Here is a 14,091-nt window from a genome sequence, read left to right as displayed (position 1 = left end):
TCCGCACACTTTTGCAGGTGTCATTTATTTTGGCACTGGAGTTCCCTTTTTGAGTGGCAAACTGTTTGGGGGGAACTCTAAATGGACCACACACCACCAGCTGATGTCACTTTATTTGCACCATGAAACCAACTCAAACTTTTTCTCGTCTACAGAACTTGAGCAGTTTTTGTGGGAAATCTACACTTTACATTTAAGTTTCAGAAATCTTTTTTTGGCTAAGCCTCAATGTAACCATTACAATATCTATGAACCTTCCTCTGCTCAGATCCAAACAGGTCTCTGCCTTTTAATACAACTTTTAGCACTGCTGAGTGACCTGTGCCTTCCCATAGAGCATAGCTACACTTCAAAAAATCATGAAAGGAGAACACTGTGCTGATATGTGGCCTAAAGTCAGTCCTCTACTTATCATAGTCTGAGGTCTGGATCAGCATAATATTTGTGAGGCAGCACTGAAATAGAATATGTGCACTCTTACGATAAGATATTTATTAGAAAACTGAGGAAGTGGTTTCGTTCTGCCCGTAGACTGGACAGAAGCACGCATGGCTCTTCCTACTTTTGACAGGTCAAGAGTTACTGGTTACAGGATGAGGAGTGAACAAAAAAAAAAGTTGCACAGCTGCTCTTGAAATGTGTTTATCAAACCATACAGCATCAGAGGAAATTGACTGGGAGTTTCTGTTTGTGTGTTTTACAATTCAGGGATACAGATGATGTATTTTAAAAGAGCACCCCGTTGCTACTAGATCACAACATATGAAATGTAGTGAAATAAAGAGGGAAAGGGCTGACCACCTGTTTCTAAAGCTCTGTGGGATGATTAATTTTTATGTGATGTGGCTTGGTGTGAGATGGTGAAGAGGGCTGATCAGCAAAGCTTGGATGGTGGAATATTCAAACACCTAGGAAGTTCTTATTGTGAGTGAGACTATCTCAGGCCAAACTTACTGCTCCATTTGGAGTTGTTTTTCCCAGAGATGACATTGCTGCTAGGAAAGGGGAAGAAAATGGTTATTATTTTGTATTGAAGTAGCCCTTATAAGCTGCAGCCTTTGACCAAGTCCCCATTGGAACATGGAACAGACAGACAGTTCCTGCCCCAAGGAGCTTTATTTCCCCCAGATATTTATCGGCAAGATAAAGTCACCACTCCTTCTCCCATACTCCACCCATCAACTCCAAGTAAGAATAGTGGGGAAAAAATAGATGGGAAAAATCTCCATCCAAATTTTTCAAAGGTGGCTGCATAGAGTAGGCCCCTAAATCTACATTTAGGCATTGAAATATGTAGCCTGAATTTTAGAGATGTTGAGCAATGAAGAGCTCCCACTGAGTGTTCAGCCCCTCTGAAATTCTTAGTTAAATACATCAAATGGATCTGAGCCTATCTTAAGGTGTCTGTGATGGGTTACCGTAGCGTCACAGTGTCCACATTTTAAAATGTTGGTGTTACTTCCCAAGCATGTCAAAGGGAGTTTGACAAAGACACATCAGGGTGCAGAGACAAGATTTCAATTCACAGTAAACCAACAGGAAACATTTATCAGATTCCCTGTAACTCTACTTGAGTGCCTTAACCACTCAGTCACCACTCCAGACCTCCAATCTTGAAGGTTATGGGTTTAGTCTTGATGGATCTCACAAAGAAAGGCAACCTTCAGTTCACCCAACTGCAAAATGGATACCTGATCCATGGAGTTAGGGCAGTCAAAGGCAGTCTGACATGATACTGGCCACATCACTCCCTTGTGTACTGTGGGCTATGAAACTGACATGCTTTAACCATGTCAGCCCAATAAGCCATTGGCTGGGGGAAACTTTGACTTGACTGTAACTCTACTGAACACCATACACAAAACACAGAGATAAAAACAAGGATTTCCCAACCCTAATTGTTGTTTCCATTTTGAGTTACTATTACCCCATACTGACCTCTGACACAGAAAGAGACAAGCTTGCTTAATTTCTTCCCGGTTGCACACATACACACCTTCTTTTCCCTGCATTATAACCGTGATACCTCACTCTCATGTTCTCACTCTCTCTGGTGTGTGTGTGTTATTTTGGTTAGGGGTGTGTTTTTTTTATTTTTTTACCAATATAGTTATACTGATACAACCCCTAGCATGGATGCAGTTACACTGATATAAGGTACAGCTCATTCTCCTTTCCTTACAGGAATAAGTTATACTAGTTATAAGCACTTTTATACTATCAGGGGTTATACACTTTTAACTATATCAGCATAGTTAAAGTGGAGTGAGTTTTGTGTGTGGACAAGAAGAGCCACACTGCATCCCAGGCTCTGCTCAGATGTGCTTTAGAATTCATTTAATTGGATGACAAATCACATAGTAAACTTATTACCCAATTAGAACAGGTTAGGGCCAGATTTTTAAAAAGTATTTAGGCATTGTTCTGCTCAGCGTTGCAATGCCTAACAGATTTAGAAGTCTATGTCATTTTCAAAAGGGATTTAGGCACTCGGTGAGCACAAAAAGACGTTAAAAATCTGGGCCTGAGTGACTAAGCTCCACCATGAAGGAAGATGGTTATGAGGGAGGGAGAACAGAAAGAATGAGAGTGATATAGGTCAACTTCCCTGTCAAGGGTTCAAATTCAGTATCTTTTATGTTCCTGGAATAATTATACTTTATTTCCCTTAGAAAAAAAGTTATATAGAACTTTATAGGGATGAAATCAATAGGTTGCTGTAGAAACTATCCTAAATTAACTCTAGAATATAAAAGGATAACCATTCTGTAAGCCTGTTTTTTAATCACCTTGTTGAATTTTATATAAAGATACATAATTCTGTGTTGAATTTTGATGATGATGATTAAAACTAGGCCACCCTATAGAAGGGCTATCCTTTTGTATTAAGTACTATAGGGCTTTCCTGTATGGCCTATATTGTGAATTGTGAGTGGGGACAACACACTGGGAAAAAGTGCTCTCCCTAGGGTACTGTCATGGTGAAAATCATGGGCTAGACCCTCAGAGAGAGAGAGAAAGAGCCACAACAGACGTGACCCTGCTGTTGTGCAGAGCTCCTCTGACTTCACAGGCATAGAGCTCACTGTAGGATTAAACTCTACAACTCCACTATCCAGACTAGCTGCCCCTGACTGAATGAGAAAAGGATACAGCCAGGAAAACGTATACCCTGGAGAAAGATTTTATTAAAAATGTCTCAAATTCAGTCCGATAAGGTTGCTGTACTGACAAAAGCTTATAATCAAACATCTATAATGCACTGGCAGTTGAACAAAATAGTCTTTTATTGGGAAATACAAAAACGGAAAATAACTCCTGCCCCCGCAATACTTGTAGAACGCACCAGAAATTCTAACATTTGCCACCCTCTCGCTGTCTTGAAGCATTAGACCCATTCATCTTCCCAATTGTGTGTTCAAAATATAAAGCCAAGATCCACCCCCAGATCTGCACACAGGATTCTAGTTACACCAGTATGTATGTCCAAGGGTAAATTTTGACACCAATGGCCTGATCGTGCTCCCACCATAGTTAATAGAAATAACACAGGGCCCAAAAGGTAGTACTCAGAGTTTCAGGCTCCCTGTTGGTCCATAAAAGAGTACTCAGAACAAGACAACTAGCACACATTCCAAGGAAATATATAATCATAAAACAAATCAAACAAAGCAACAGACTCAAACCCAGCTACGTGAGAAAGAGGAAAACCTCACATTTATTCCAATAAATCTTATGCCGGTTTGGACAGCCAGAACCCGCTAAAACGGTTTCAAAATGTCAGACTTCTAGTTTTCATTTCATCCATTCCATCAAGTGGCTATTTCTGTGAGGTTTAAAAGGATTTCCTTGGGAGGCTAGTCAGTCATTTTCTCAATTCTGACAACTTATTCAAGTGGCTACTTGTCCGGACTGGATCCCGAAGCACCTTCAGTTACCATAGTATTTCAGGCCCTGAGATGGACTTGTGGTGTAGTGGCCTGCGCATGAGGCTAAGATCCAGGAACTTTCAAATTCCAGTTCCAGCTCTGCCAGCGGGATGCACAGTCTTAGGCAAGTCTTAATTTCTATGCATTGGGAAGTAGATAAACAGAGATGTTGCATGGATTATATGCACAATGCCTCCAGGAGCTCCCATTGCACCAGGGCTCAAGTTTTTTGCCTGACAACTTTTGACCCAAGATTTCTATATTCTTCTCCATTCAAATAAGTTACCAAGAGAAATACTTATTTAAATAGTCACATTGTTCAAAATACGCATTACTATTATTTTGAATACAGTAGCGCCTAGAGGCAAGGAATAATCAGGACTGGGACCCTTATGCAGGATGCTGTATGAACTCAGAATAAAGGACAAAATTTACCCTCTGGATGTAACCAACAGTTGGAAACAGGACGCTTCTCTAAGAAAATGCATATGCATAGGCCAGGTTCGCCCCAGCCAGATGATTCCAAGCCTGATATATATTTATACATTGTAACCAATAAATAAGATAAACTTCAGAAATCCCTAAAAGCCATCTACCCAGCTGTTACCAACTGCAACTTCTCCTGTCTTGCTTACAACACTCCTGTTAATATATCCCAGAATGATGTTGGCTTTTTTTGTAACAGTGTTACACTGTTGACTCATATTTACCTTATGGTCGACTATGACCCCAAGATCTCTTTCCACAGTTTTCCTTCCTAGGCAGCCATTTCCCATTTAGTAGGTGTGCAACTGATTGTTCCTTCCTAAGTGGAGCACTTTGCTTTTGTCCTTATTGAATTTCATCCTATGTACTTCAGACCATTTCTCCAGTTTGTCCAGATCATTTTGAATTTTAATCCTATCCTCCAAAGCTCTTGCAACCTCTCCCAGCTTGGTATCATCCACAAACTGTATAAAAGTGTACTCTCTATGCCATTATTCAAATAACTGATGAAGATATTGAATAGAAGTGGACCCAGAACCGATCCCTGTGGGACCCCACTCGTTATGCACCTTCCGGCATGACTGTGAACAGGGCCGGCTTTAGGCAGATTCAGCCAATTCCCAGGAATCGGGCCCCGCGCCGAGAGCCAGAGCCCCGGCCGGTGCCGGAGCGCGGCAAGCCGCCCCGCTCTCCCGGCTGGAGCCCCAGCCGGTGCCGGAGCGCGGCAAGCCGCCCCGCTCTCCCGGCTGGAGCCCCGGCCGGTGCCGGAGCGCGGCAAGCCGCCCCGCTCTCCCGGCTGGAGCTCCGGGCCCTTTAAATAGCCCCCATAGCCCTGTGGTAGCGGGGGGCCCCGGGGGCTATTTAAAGGGCCGGGGCTATTCTCCAGGGCTCTCGCCGCTATTTAAAAGGTCCTGGGCAGGGTAGAAGCAGGGGAGCCCCGGGCCTTTAAATAACCCCCAGAGCCCTGGGATAGTGGGAGGCTTGGGGGCTATTTAAAGGGCCAGGGCTCCAGCTGCCTCTGCTGCACCCCCTGCCCTGCCCCCAGCCAGCTCTGCCCCCAGCCAGCTCTGCACTCCATGCCCACAGCCAGCCCCTGCCAAACCCCCTGCCTTGTCTGCAGCCACCTCCTGCCACAAACCCCTGGGGCCCTGCCCAAAGCCAGCCAGCCCCCACACACCCCTGCTAGCACCAGCCCTGCACGCCCTGCCCACACCCAGCCCCAAACTCCCTGCCCTGTCTCCAGCCAACCCCGCTGCACTCCCCTGCCTGAAGCCAGCCAGTTCTGCATTCCTCTGTCTCCAGCCCTCCCAACCCCTGCTGCATCCCCCTGCGGCCCTGCCTGAAGCCAGCTCACCCCACACACCCCTGTCTCCAGCCAGCCCTGCACCCCTTTCCCTGCCTGCAGCTAGACCCTACCTCCTGTCAGCCCCTGCCTTGCCTCCAACCAGCCCAATATCCACTGTAACCCTGCACACCTGCTTCAATGAAGGGGGCAGGGAGCAGCTGGGACCCACACATGTGCACACCCGCAAGGAGTGGCAGGGACCCACACAGGTGAAACGGCAGTCATTAATAAGCAATCAACAGCATATATGATGCAATGTACATAATATATAATTGTATTATTTATACAGTTATGGAAAGTAAATAATACATGGAAGAAATGAAAGGCTTTTTTTTTTTTTACACTTTTTTTTTTAAGTCATCCTTGCCAGGGCCCCACGGAAAATGCTCGAATTGGGCCCCGCGCTTCCTAAAGCCGGCGCTGACTGTGAACTACTGATAACTACTCTCTGGAAATGGTTTTCCAACGAGTTTTGCACTCACCTTATAGTAGCTCCATCTAGGTAGTATTTCCCTAGTTTGTTTATGAGGTGGTCATGTGAGACAGTATCGAAAGCTTTACTAAAGTCAAGATATACCATGTCTGCAGCTTCCCCGCATCCACAAGGCTTGTTACCCTCTCAAAGAAAGCTATCAAGTTGGTTTGACATGATTTGTTCTTGACAAATCTATGCTGACTGTTACTTATCACCTTATTATCTTCTAGGTGTTTGCAAATGGATTGCTTAGTTATTTGCTCCATTTTCTTTCTGGGTGCAGAAGTTAAGCTGACTGGTCTGTAAGGATCTTGAAGATCTTGTGAAAGGATTTGAAGGAAGGAAGAGTAGTGGCTTGATGGACAACTCCACAGAGGGTGTTCTGTGCATGAGAGGTAGGCATAAAAGAAAGTATAAAGATGCCTGTGTAAGATGTGGACAAACAGACAACGGAGGCTGACTTCATTAGTAGGGCAGGGCTGAAGTGATAATATATAAGAACAAGTAAGTAGAGAGGGAGCAACTGAGCTATGAACTGCCTTACAGGTAAGGACCAGGAAGTTTATCCAAACCCCAGTGAAGGCCATCAGAGTCCTTCTAAGGACATTAACAGGTTTAGGATTGGACACAGACAGGGCGCCAGTGCAAGGATGTTTCGCGCCCTAGGCGAAACTTCCACCTTGCGCCTCCCCTGTGCCCCTGCCCCAAGGCACTGCCCCCACCCAAGGCGCCGCAAGCCTGGGAGGCGGGAGAAGTGAAGCGGCCATGGCATGCTTGGGGAGGAGGTGGGGCAGAGGTGAGCTGGGGGCAGAGAGTTCCCCTGTGTGCCGCCCCTTCCCCGACTTGCTGCAGGCAGCCCTCCCCACGCTCCCCTGCCCCAGCATCCTCCGCTAAATGCCAGAGGCAACCAGGACAGCCGAAGACCCGGGTGCTGAGGTCGCTGCCGAAGAAAATGGCACGCCCCAAATCCCAGCGCCCTAGGTCGCCTAAATGGTTGCACTGGCCCTGGACCCAGAAGCCAGTTTTTGATGTGCTGGAGAAAGGGGAGCCCATGAAGGGACTCAAGAGGGGGGTGACGTGGTCAGAACAACATGTCAGGAAAATTAATTTAGGAGCAGTGTCTTGAACTGACCTGACGGAATAAGTAGGGTCTCAGGAAGACAAGACAGAAGATGGTGACAGATTATAAGACGTAAAAAGATAAGAAGTTTTGAAAATTTTAGTGGTACAGTCAGAGAGAACTAGATATGTAAGTATGGATAGGAGTACATGAACAGAGGCTGATTTTGCCTGTAGCCAAGTTTTACTCATGCCTTTGAGAAACTGATTTCAGAAAATATAATCAGCCATTTGCACTATAAAATGAGAAGGTTTCTTCTTGGGAGGGGCAGAAACCTGACTTGATCCGACAGACACACAGAACTCTGCAGTGTAGGAAAGTGTGCAAATGAGCACCCAGCGAATGTAAAAAAGCTTTTTTAATTTCCTTTTGCAAATGCACCTTGCTGTGGTTAGCAGAGACAATGGCTCCATTCTCACTTCCACATAACCCAAAATTAACTATCAAATTGTCACTGACAAAGTGTGCCACTGTACACCTGTTGTTTTAGTCAAAACATGAACATGGTGTGGTGTTGTGAGTGCAATGTTTTTCATTGGAGAGTAAGGCGGCCTGGCCACCTACAAACAGTACACAGCCCAGAAATCTCTCACACCTTGGTGTACATGCAGTATGAAAAATAAGTGGACTCAAGACAGTGCTTCAATTCAACCAAAAGCTGTCTGGAGCAGAGCTCTGGTAAATATTTCAAACCCATGTGGCAGAAACACCAAGCCACAAGGCCCGCCGGGACACAAGGCCTGAGCCCCAATGCCCTTAATGGGACATAAGCCCCAAGCCCCAGCACTCCAGCAAATACTCTATGAGAAATTAAGTCCTGATCAAGGACAGTAAAATTTAATGAGCTGTACTATGCTGTAGTGGACTGAGCAATAATTATAAACCACAAAACTCTTTGAAACACAGTTATAAAGCCTAAGGATTTGATACAACACAGAAGACACAAGGGCTAAAGCTCCAAATGAAAGGGAATTTAGCCATTTGACAGACTGAAACTAGTGGGAGATGCACAGCTAACACCCACAGTTTAACAAATTCAGGTCACAAGAGTACGGTAAGAGCAAGTACCATTTTCCTGACTATAACTATATTTTAAATAGAATACTTCTCACTAGGCAGCTCACAAAACTTCACTGAACTTTTAACAGTCCTCTCTATAATTTGGGATCTTTTAGATTAGGCAGCAGTCAATGTGAAAAGGCTAGGACTTGAAATTGTAAGGCCAAGTCACACTAGTCATAATGGTTTCTATCCCACTTTGTAACATTTACAACATCCAGCCCTCCAGACATTTTAATCTGGCCCTCATGCTCCTGCCAGGAAGCAGGATCCAGGGCCCAGGGCCTGCCCCGCTTCAGCGCTCCAGCCAGGGAGCAGGGTCGGGGGCTTGTCCCACCCAGCTCCTGGAAACAGTGACATGTCCCCCTCCGTCTCCTATGCGTAGGGGCAGCCAGGGAGCAACAACCGCTGCCCCCACCCCAAGTGCTGGCCCCCACAGTTCCCATTGGCCGGTAACCATGGTTAATGGGAGCTCCAGGGGCGGTGCCTGAGGACAGGGCAGCGCACAGAGCTGCCTGGTTGCGCCTCCGTGTAGGAGCTGGAGGGGGGACATGCCGCTGTTTCTGGGAGCTGCCCATCCAGAGCTTGCACCCCAACCCTCTACCCCAGCCCTGATCCCCTCCTGCCCTCCGAACCCCTCATCTCCAGCCCCACCCCAGAGCCCCTACCCCCAGTTGGAGCCATCACCCCTCCCACGCCCCAACCTCCCATTTCATGAGCATTCATGGCCTGCCATACAACGTCCATACCCAGATGTGGCCCCTGGGCCAAAAAGTTTGCCCACCCCTGATTTACATGCACACAAATAGTAGGGGGAAGGAGAATTCAATCCCAAGAAGTGAAATAAATTTTAAAAAATGTACAATTAATGGAAATGAAATCCTGAGTTTTGAAGAATAAAATACTGACTGAAGTCAATGGGAGTTGTGGATGCTTGCCGCATTTATGCACATTTATGGTGCAGAAGTGCTACAAAGTTGATTTAACGCTGTCCCTGTTTCACTGATTGGCTGTAACAGGAAGTCTGGCCTTTATAAATTAGCATTTAAACACAAAGTGCATGAGCTGCTGAGGAAAGAAGTGATCACAGAGGAGTTAAAGGCTACACATGTTCATCTTTTCATTTTACCACAGAAACCAAGCTCTAAATACCTAGCTGAAAAAAAAAAAAAAAACACATATCCACTCACACTAAAGCACTTGAAAGTCCCCTGGGTAAGAACTAAAATAGATCAGCTTCAAAAGAAAAAAAATGCTGAATTTTAACATCTCTTTGAAAAGTAACTTCATACAAATCAAAAAGTAAATTAACTTTTTAAGATGAGCTAATAAAACACTTCATTGCCATTCAGGATATACAAGAGAAGAAGTGATGGAATGCAATTTTGAAGAGATTGGTGTGGTAAAACTTTACATGTATGTATACATTGCTAATTAAGAAAATTCAGACAGATAAAAGAAAGAGTGGTAAGGCTCTGACGACCAAGAAAATAAAAGTTACTCCTAGAAACTGACATAATCAACCCTAAAATTCAGTCAACAGAAGCACTCCTATTGTTTTACACACAGTAAAAACCTTCACTTCTCAATAGGAAAATATGCAAAATATTCACCACTGTTTCCATAAGGTGTAGGTGGCATGAATGTTTATTTTTGGTCTTTAGAGCAGTTCATATGATGGGGAAAGAGATGAGAGTTTCCCACAACACAGCAAGTTCCCTTCAGCAAGATGATCTTGAGTAAAACTTTCAAAAGCAACTAAGTGACTTAGGTGCCTAAATTACATTTTCAAATGCAACTCACACGCTGAGTTAGCAAAATCCCAGTTATTTTCAATGAGATTTAGGCACCTACATCACTTTGAAAATAGCCCTCAGATGTTTTAAAAAATGTTTACCCCTGTCTCTGAAGGCTGGGGAATTGTGCACAATTGAATTGTTCTCTCATTAGAAGGCCATTAACCAGGATTCTCAAATTAAAATTAACAGTTACATTTTCAGAGACACACTTTGCACAACAGTATAAAGTTCATGAGTTATACAGATCACAATTTAATTTAAAAGAAAATCACCCTTAGTAATCAGAGTGGCACTATCTTTGGCATGACAGATATGACTGTATCAACATCTATGTCAAACTTCTGTCCAATCCTGATGGCTGCCCAGTCTGCCAGCTGGTATCCAGATAATTACACTAGGCGTCTGTGTAGTACAGCTCTGGCAAATATTGATAATCAGATATCCCCTTAAAAGGATGAAATATTGCAAGAGACACATTTCACAGGCAGAGTTCCCTACCATACAGAGTAATCCAATCTGAGAACGAGAACAAAGGCAGTGCAATCCCATGAGCAGAGCCAGAAACTGCAATATAGGACTCCTAGATTCTATTTCTGTCTGCCACTGATTCTCTGGCTTAAATTCACTCACTGTAAATACAGTAAAGTAGCATGAAAATCCCACCTATCCTCCAGAAAGGAATTGGAGGCTGCGGGGTTGGTTTTTTGTTTTGTTTTAAACAAGAATTCAGTGGAATTCCCTTTGTTAGGCAGGAGGACTCCCAAGGCTTCTCGACTGCATGGGTAGAATAGTGCCTATTTACATACTTCACAAAGCTCTTAAACCCACTTTTTCCACACTGCAGTTTCTGAATCTGTGTTTGTGCTCTCACAAAAACCCATACGGTTCATGATTGTACAATGGATAGTTGTGAGCTTAACCACCCAATTTACAAGCACAAATAATAACACCAAGCCCTTTTATAAAGCTTTCCATCAGTAGATGTCAAAGCGCTTTACAAAGAGGTCAGTATTATTATCCCCATCTTACAGACAGAGAAACTGAGGCACAGAAAAGGAAAGTCACCTGCTGAAGTCACCCAGCAGGCCGGTGAAAAAGCCAGGAATAGACCCTAAGTCTTCTGACCCTAATGCAGTTCTCTATCTGCTAGACCACAACGCTTCCCCAAATATTTGATGTTTGCATGTGCAGGAAGGTAACTGCAATCAGAAAACACAGGCCATACGTTATAAAGACATATTTACTTGCCAGTACTGGAAAGGGGAGAATTAAGAGGAAAGAGTTCTCCATAGCCAGATTTAATTTTTAGCTAGAATACTAAAATTATGTTCTTTTTACAAATGAGGAAACTGAGGCAGAGAGGTGTTAAGTATTTTATTTTACTTTATACTAAAATAAAATACGCTGCACTATGGCACTTTTCGCATCTTTCCACTACAGATGAAGGAAGTACCAGACAGCAGCAAGCACAATATTCTTACACTGCATCCAGGTAGCACTGGGCTGAAGAAAGAAGATATGATTAATATGCTCTACTCTGAGGCATATCAGTAGCATTAAAATCCTTAATTTGGATAGTTTATACTCCAGTGTTTAGCAACTGTTAGCCCAAATGGGTGTTCATGTCTGCCACTCACAAACACAGCTCTTTAACCTTCTAAGAAAAACAACAATTGCAGAAAAAATAAAGACCATTAGCAAAACCTCCTCATTGTTCTTGAAACTCCCCTTTGATGTGAGGCCTACCAAAACACACACCAGATAGTGGTCGGACAGCTAATATGCTACGACCACAGTTGATGAGTCTTCATAACCATCCCATTGCTGTCTTGACTCCCCACATCTGTTTGTCGTATCTACTTGTTGTCTCCAATCTTATACTTCAATTGTAAGCTCTTGGGACAAGTACCATCTTTCTAGAATGCGTTTGTAAAGTGCCTAGCCCAATGGGCCTGATTCAGGCTCCTAGAAGCTAGTACAATACTAATAAAGAGAATGATGATGAAAAAGAGGAAGAAGAGTTGGAGACTCAATTCCAAATGACATTTTGTGAGCTTTACCGTCAGTCTGGTTCTCATGCAGATCACAGACAGCTCATGAAGAGCTTGGATTTGCACAACGGCAAAACTCCATGTTTGTTGCAAACTCACAGACAGCTGACAGGGGCTGGATGTGGGACTAGCAGCCATACTGTGCCAGAAGTTTGCAGAAGGAGACAGAGAACAGATAATTTAACAATTGTACGTAATGAGAAGAGACCACATCTACACGCACTCCTCTCCTCCCAAACTGTCAGCCTCCCTCCCTCCTTGACCTCCCTTCTCTTCTGTCTCTCCAACTTATCCCTGGGTGGCATAGTTCATTCTTATGGCTACAATTCCCACCTTTACCCTGATGACTCTCAAAATCTACCTTTACCTTCTGTGCAGCCACACATAACTGACCATTTCTTTCATAGCGGACTTCCAATTGAAATCTGAACTTCTCAGCTTCCTTTCAAAACTTCCTCCTTCCATCAATGTCAATAATTCCGTCACCCTTCCTACAGCCCAGTGACACTCACAATCTGCATGTCAGCTGTATCTCTGCCCACTTCTCCCACAACCAGACCATCACCAAATCCTGTCACTTCTTCCTTTAAACTTCATCTTTTCCTTTCCATTTTACCGGCTAAAATCCTTGTCTGTGCCTTGGTCACCTCTTGCCTGGATTATTGTAACCAGCCTTCCTGTTACCTCACTCCCTGTTGTCTACACCTAAACCAATCCAACAGGTGTTTAGAGTTCTCAGAGGATGAGAACGATGCAACTATAGACCAATCTATCAGTAGTCTGGTGGAATGTTATAATTGCCTAGTTAGTATCTAGAACTATTGACATCCTAGCTTCTAAACAAAAGCTCAAAGGTTTTGGATCAGGGTGGACTGATTTGGATCAAAGTCGATTGATTTAAATCAAAGCAATTTAAATCATTGATTTTAATTCAGCAAGAAGGAAACCATGATTTAATTTATCAGTTTTAAATGTGTTTTACATTTTCACTTTTTAGTTATTTTCCTTAAGAAAGATTGATTGTCATTAGTTGGTAAAACATGTTAATTTGCAATTAAATATAGCCTTTACAGTAAATTTGGCGCTTCTTTTTGCTAACCAATAGAATATACTATACCTATACACATTTATCTATGCAATTACATAGCTTAACTTTATACTCTTAATTTTTATATTTTTATTGTGTCAGAATATGGTGACTAATCCATTTCTTAATTCTTTTTTATTTGCAATTTGAGTCAAGCTCTGTTTGGATGGAAATTCAAATTTAATTTAAAATGCATAAAAACAGCATTTTAATTTTATTATTAAATAAAATTCCCTTAAATGTGCTGGATTCGTAAGGAAAAAAACTATCAAACATAATTTTCATGTATTAAACAAGAAATATTATCTGTAGTTAATTAAACAAACTGACTGTTTCTGGTCACCATGTCCTTTAAGATTTTAAAAACTAGTAGGTCTCATCCTCTCACACCTAATTTTCATTCATAGATTGGAAAAGGAAGACAAGCTTTCCTTATTTTTCAACTCTCAGCTGGTTTCCTAACTTTGAATGAACTAATCATTGAACTGAATTTCTTGAATAAACTGAAGAAAATATTCTCTCTGCACCCACAGAAGAGGCTATTGTTTTCAAAAACTGAGTTAGACCCTTCTAGGAGCTTAGCTAATGACTTCTGCCAGTTCAGTAGTTGGTTTGGTTTTTTTTTTAACCTGGAAGCAAATAGGTACTGCTTAATATTTTTTTATTTAATTTAAATTACGTTAATAGATTATAATAAATTTAGGCCTTAACATACATTGTCAATTTCAAATTTAGTTTTA

General features: G+C 42.9%; 1 protein-coding gene across 1 annotated transcript in view; it reads right to left on the bottom strand.

Annotated features, from left to right (window-relative positions):
* PLCG2 (phospholipase C gamma 2) overlaps nt 1–14,091 on the bottom strand; it is a 93,181-nt gene that overhangs the window by 59,065 nt on the left and 20,025 nt on the right. The gene's annotated exons all lie outside the window — the stretch shown is intronic.

This window comes from Gopherus evgoodei, chromosome 12 (assembly GCF_007399415.2).
Source record: "Gopherus evgoodei ecotype Sinaloan lineage chromosome 12, rGopEvg1_v1.p, whole genome shotgun sequence".
NCBI classification, from domain to species: Eukaryota; Metazoa; Chordata; order Testudines; family Testudinidae; genus Gopherus; species Gopherus evgoodei.
This window is presented reverse-complemented; position numbering and strand designations above follow the sequence as displayed.